General features: G+C 38.4%; 1 long non-coding RNA gene across 1 annotated transcript; it reads left to right on the top strand.

Annotated features, from left to right (window-relative positions):
• The first annotated feature begins 755 nt into the window (after positions 1–755).
• LOC118563209 lies at positions 756–6090 on the top strand. Its single transcript, XR_004931100.1, has 2 exons — positions 756–976; positions 5323–6090. It is a non-coding gene; the product is annotated as an uncharacterized LOC118563209 (long non-coding RNA).
• The last annotated feature ends 239 nt before the right edge of the window (positions 6091–6329 follow it).

Raw genomic sequence — 6329 nt, 5'->3', positions numbered from 1 at the left:
AGTATTTGAAATGAAGCTTCAGCTTTCTAATAACATTTTTATTTACCACAATGCAGTGGATGTGTTGTTTTGAGTAAAGAATAACTTCGTTATAATTTATGCACAACAGCAGCTGTCTTTTTAAAGGCAGTCTTGTTAAGTCATGCAAAAGCTTAGGGTTTTGGTGGTTGATCACTGATGCATGGGTATAGTAGTGCAATTAAACATTCAAAAGGAAAAAATGTCAAATATTTTCAGTGCATAAACATATTTTCTGCCAGTTTATGGGGAAAAACACATCTACAAAAACATGTGTATGTTAGGTCTTGAAAGTTTTATTGATATACAGTATATATTTATGACTATACTGTACAGTCTAGTGTGGTGCAGATGTGACAGCCCGATTGTCTGACTTTACTCTGCCTTTGATGTTTCACATCTCATGTCTGTAAAGTGTCTTTGTCTGAGAAACATGGAGTATTGCTGCCTCAAGTTTGTTTCTGTTACAGTATGTGAAACTGAGTAGCTTTTGTTGTACCATCTGTATCGGTTGGCATGCATATTTGGCCACTTGAAATCAAACACTGAGTGGGAGCTTTAGCACTTCAGCAGACTTTCAGGCTGTTATCTTAGTCTTCCATTCCAACTGACTGTGGGGGTCCTCACAGTTAGCTCAACCCTCATAGGCCTGCATCAAATAGTCCACTGTGTCTTGCACACGCCCACTCATAACGCCGTCTGTTTCCGAGTACAGACTTTCACATCAAGGTGTTTCAGAGTCTTGAGATCTCCATGGTAACTGGTCGCAGTGTTTTTCTTTGTGCGTGATCAATGTTTCCGAGGCCCCGGCAGTCTCTGGAGCCTTGTGCACACTTGTTTGTTTGTGCACCTGTGATGAGAGTAGCAAGTTTGAGGATGTGGTGTAGCACTCCAGCAGCCACACGGGGGAACGGAGCACACTAGGGATTATACCGGAAAAAGAACCATGGAGTGAGGGGTAAGATGAAGAAATAGGAAGTTAAGTCAGGAGGAAAATTATGTGCTGAGGAGCGCCTTTAAACAGCTTCCATGTGTTGTTGTGGCCGGAGTAATGAAACCAGTTCTTAATGAGATATTGAACCATGTGGAAAGGTTGACAAACACAGAAGTGACGCATCCGAACATAGTGTTTAGCTGATATGTTTGTCTAATCTTTGGCTGACAGGTATTTTAAAAAAGAAAACAAGGTTTGTATAATGGCAGTAGTACAATCATATTCCATAAGTGATGATATTATTGAAAAGTTAATTTATTTCATTAGCTCAATTTGAGTATTTATCAAACCATCCTAACTTGTTTTCTTTTTATAAACACAAGAGCATCAAATACATTTCTGTGAGCAATAAAATTGTAACCTAATAATCATTGCCAACCAAAGGAAAACTGGAAAATTTTGATCAATACGGTATTGAATTAGGTATTTGTGCATTACTGCTTTGTTTTGTTAAAAGTAAGAATTGTTAATGTCCGCTTAGAATGAATCTCTTTAAATGTCTGCAGGAGGTCAGAATTGGACAACCTAGATACTTTTATCTCAAGCTTTTCTACTTGTTTCTTTTGAAACATAAAAACAATAACATTATTAAAATGTGTCAAAAACAACTGCTTGTTAAAATGGAAAGATGTCCGTAATTTTATAACACCTGTTAAAGCTTATCCCGGCTCCTAATAACTGCTACCAGTGTTCAGGTTATGCTGTTTACATGCAATATCAGGCTTAATAAATGGTTCAGTTGAGGGCTCTCCAAGGGATACTCTGACTAAATGATGAGAATGAACTGATCTTCTAATTAACAGACATGGCGTTCTATCACAAGAACTGCTGCTTTTTCAAGATGCTAGAAAGGTAGGATTTCTTACAAGACTATTACGCTCAGGGATTATTAGTGTTTTTGGAAAGCGCTGATTAAAAAAAGAATGGCAGCTTTATTTACAAATCAATAATTTTGCTGCTGCGATGTGAGACAAGCTCTTGGAGCTGCTTTGAGTTACAAGACGTGATGTCAGCTTTCAAGCTACCTCTTCATCTGCATGCCAGAGAAAGCATCATATGTGTAGGATGCAAATATTTTAGTATCGAGCTTCGCATTTTGGCTCACAAGACTGAACGACACTTTTTAATTAAGAAGCCCCTACAAATGGGGTTTAGTTTAAAACGCTTACCGCATAGCCGCGACAAATCCAGCTCAGGTCTTTTGTTGCATATCATCCTCCCTTTCCTTAATTTACTGTCCATTACGTTTTAATTTTATACTTGAAAAGGAAAAAAAAAAACAGTTATAGAAACAATTATAGAAAAAGGACATTGTCAGATTATCTGACTTGGAACTACGTGTCATAGAAAGCTTACAGTTGTACTAAACTATCCTTAGGAACAAAAATACTATGTCTCAAGTTCTGCAAACACACTGTTCTTTTCCTGTCACGGTTGTGCTGATGATTTCTAGCTGATATTCAGCATAGTTCTGCTGCCGCTAACATCATAACTCAACCAGTCCAGGTTGTCTGGCATGCTGTTCTCCTCAAAGCTAACGACACAGAGCCAGTTGAGATTAGGCTATGTTTGGACTGAATGCTGATTGGTCAAAAGTTTGCATGGGTCGAAAGTATTGAACTTCAACCAATTAATCACAAAACATTTCAACAGTAGAAATAACAGGTGGAAAAAAACAACAGCTGCAGAGGACAAAACCTCTCATCAGGTAGCAAGTCTTCATAAGAGAGAGGGAGAGAGCAAAGCTACAGGATTCGAGTATCATACACACCGTGTACAGCTGTATGGAAGATAATAGATGCCTTATTATGCAGCTGTATTACAAACTACTGAGAAGGCACCAGGCTGAATGGCTGAGGAAGCACATAATGTGGTGTGCTGGGAGATGGAGTTAGTCTTGTATTGTTTAGATTCGACCTGTATAAAGCACCAACACTACTACAGTTTTTTTGACATCTGCACTCGCAACTAAAGGTGCTTTCACACTGGTTCCTGTGTGCTGACATTTGGAAAAACGCGTGTTATGTTGGTCTAAACATCTGGTTATGTTGGTCTAAACATCTGGTAATATTGGAACATTTTGTAACACATCCGGTGCGATCATGACTGAAGTATGTGTGCTGCTTCTGATACGCTCCCATTTAGCGTAATGTGTGTGTGTGTTCAGTTCAGCTTCTTCAAATGACCTTCTAGGAATATTCCTGTGCCCCATCAGGAGGGTAGATTAAGTCACAAGATGAGTCAATCACAAATTGAGGAATACTTTTAAGTTTCAGTATAAAGAATCCAGCCCCCTTGATGAGTAAACTGCTCAGCTTAGCATTATTGGGTCATCCCTGTGCTGTTTGAGTCAGCGTTAATTCGATTTAGTAGTAGTGATGCATATTCAGGGATGAGATGAGAGAATCGTTCAGTATGTCCAAAAAAACAGTAGCAGGCTGGTTTCTGTTAATCAAATAGTGTATGCTAAAGTGTGAAATGTATAGGAATCCGACGTTTAGCTTATTGACCTATTTTTAGATACAGAAAACACAAACACTGAATTTAAACTCAACCCTTTATTCAACCAACTTTTTTACCAAAACTACAAGTATTTTAAAAAGCGAAAAAGAACGTGCGCTCTCTGAACTCTTTGAAGGGGGCGGGGCTTGGCGACGGGGCGGGGCTTGGTGACAAGGGAATTCCTGGGTCTGCGTTTGTGATTGGTTGGAAGGATGTAATGACTGTAAAATTAACCTACATGTCTAGACTGCCAAAGGAAGGAAAACCGTTATTCTATTGAACTTTTTATTTACCCTTTTTTTTTTCTATCATCAATATATATGACTATTGATCGATATATATTGTTTTTGAATTATTGTCAAGCCTTAAATTAAGGGAAACATTTTCAAAGATTTTCTAATTTGAAACGTACCTCTTATATGAAATGGGAATAAAAAGCCTGTCAATTGTTACCTGATACCAAGTGGCAGCATCTAATGTCACTTGGACATGTTTCTGTGTTGCTGAAAAATACTCTTTACAGTTAAAGTGCACCATAATGTTATGTGGTTGCTTCAAATCCACTTGTTAAAATATTTAAAGCATGCATTCATATTCAGAGCAAGCTAGAAACGCCCCACACTTCTGCTCTCTTGATAATCCTTAAACAGGTCAAATTTTATGTCAGTCACAGACGTCCCCAAAGAGCCTTTACACTGGCCTTTAGCAAGAAATTGTTTTTCTTGTTGGATAAAAGAAAAGAACTAAAGGGGTAAAAAAAAAAATCAATACTATTATTAGGGTAATAAATTAATGGCACATTTAATTTCCAAACTCAAAAATGGATTTGTTAAAATTCTCTGTAATGAGACAATAAGTCTCATTTAAAATTAATCATCTTAGCTAAAAGGTAATTAAAATTGCACCACAAGTCCTCAGAAGTGCAATTTCCCTCTTGCTGCTTTTCAGTGGAAGCTAATTGTTTCATTTTTGTACATATTTCACAAAACGGGGAGAAACAGAAGAAAGGGAAAGTTGTTCTGTCGGTGGCTTTTAAGCACTTTGCACACCGCATTTCCATACCCAGTTAACCATTGTGCACTCAGCTAGCAAATGCCATTAGTTCAGGAATCCCGTCCTCTCACCCATTAGAGGTTTGTGATGGGGCTCAGCTGAGTTCTCCGTTTCAGCTTCCTGCAGTTCAAGTTGGAACAAATTTCCAATGCTAATGCTGAGTCAGATGTAAAAGCAAATGTAATTTTCCAAAGGTTGTTCCACTCGAGACCACACTCACACGCAACAGGTAGTCATTTATTTATTGTGTGTGTGTGTGTGTGTGGAGAGGCCGCTCTCTGCCTCGTCTGATCTTTTCATTTCTTACTTTCTTTTCTCCTGGCCTTTGGATTACTTTCCTCTGCGTTTTCTCACGACCTGCTGTTCTGCCTGATAAAAGATCTCCGTCTCTGAAACACGCTGAAGCAGGACATCTCTCAGATGTCTCAATATGTTTCGCAGTATGTCATGGGACTCTGCTCCTCGCTACCTTTCCTCCCTCCCTGCACTGCTTTAATTACTTTATCCCCCCCCCCTGTTTCCCCTCATCCCTTTCTCCTTCACTCCATCGCCCAGAGCTGCTCCTCATTCCTTTTAATTAATCCACACAGATTTCGACACCCTTCCCCTGCTGTGGTTGTGTACACACACAACACCACACAGATGCACACTTAACGTCTCCCCTTAGACGAGCACAGCTACAAGTGATCTTAACTTCATTTTAAAAGTTGTGGTAGACGCCTAATTGTTGGATATTCTGTTGGATTTTGATGCAGGGCTCCAATGGAAGCATGCAGCTCATGGAAACGGAGTTCTCTAAAACTCTGGGAGAGATGGTGAACCTTCATCTGCACCACCAAAAGAGCATCCCGGCCTTCCTGTCCGCCGTGACCCTCGACCTGTTTAGCCGACAGACCGTCTTCTGAAGAGTTTGGCATCATAGAGAAAACAGTTTTTTTTTTTTTTTTTATGGCTGTGATTATCATTTGCCTTTTTTAATATCTACATTTTTGTCACCTGTCTCCCGAAACTCTATATAAAACATTTCATGCTGAAGTTTTCTGCACTGCCAGCCACTAAAACTGGAGCTTCTTATTAAAGCTTCTGAAATAAAATGTATATTTTTATTGAAGTTGCATAATCCAGCCAGAGGCACAATTATTGGTACAACGCCTTTAAAACAAATGTAAGATTTTTTATTTTATTTTTGTCTTCACTTTAGTTTTTAAGTTTAATTGTCCAGGAACTTCAAATTACTAATCCATAGCATCATGCTTGCCTTGGGTTTAAATAGGATGTGGCACATTTCTCTTGTCCATGTTGGCCACTAGGCTTGAAGTCAAGGCAACTTCAGATTTGTTTTTATTCACAATACGGTTTATCTACCAACAGGAGGTTACATGGAGTTGTTTTTGTTTAATAGGAGGTCCTAATCTGTCATAGTTCATTAGACTCGCATACAAAAACTGGGATTAGGTTTGGAAATAGGGAGTAATATAACATTTGGAAAATATGCAATTAAATAAAGTATTCATGTGCTTTGATCCTTTTTATGACCTTTTATTTCCATAATTCCTTGAAAAATACTTAACTATTAAGAAGAATATAGTGACATGCAATGGTTTAAACAAAAGAGCATGAAATGGGCTGTTACAGGTATGAAATCGACATAAATTAAATGGATGTACAAATTAAGAGTGTAGGTGAACTGACCCAGACCTGTTTGATCAGGAAAGAACATAACCCTTTCTCCTTGACCATCACCATTTACATAAATATGTAA

Source organism: Fundulus heteroclitus, chromosome 5 (genome assembly GCF_011125445.2).
Source record: "Fundulus heteroclitus isolate FHET01 chromosome 5, MU-UCD_Fhet_4.1, whole genome shotgun sequence".
NCBI classification, from domain to species: domain Eukaryota; kingdom Metazoa; phylum Chordata; class Actinopteri; order Cyprinodontiformes; family Fundulidae; genus Fundulus; species Fundulus heteroclitus.
The sequence above is the reverse complement of the archived record's forward strand: the minus strand, read 5'-3'. Positions and strand labels throughout refer to the sequence as shown.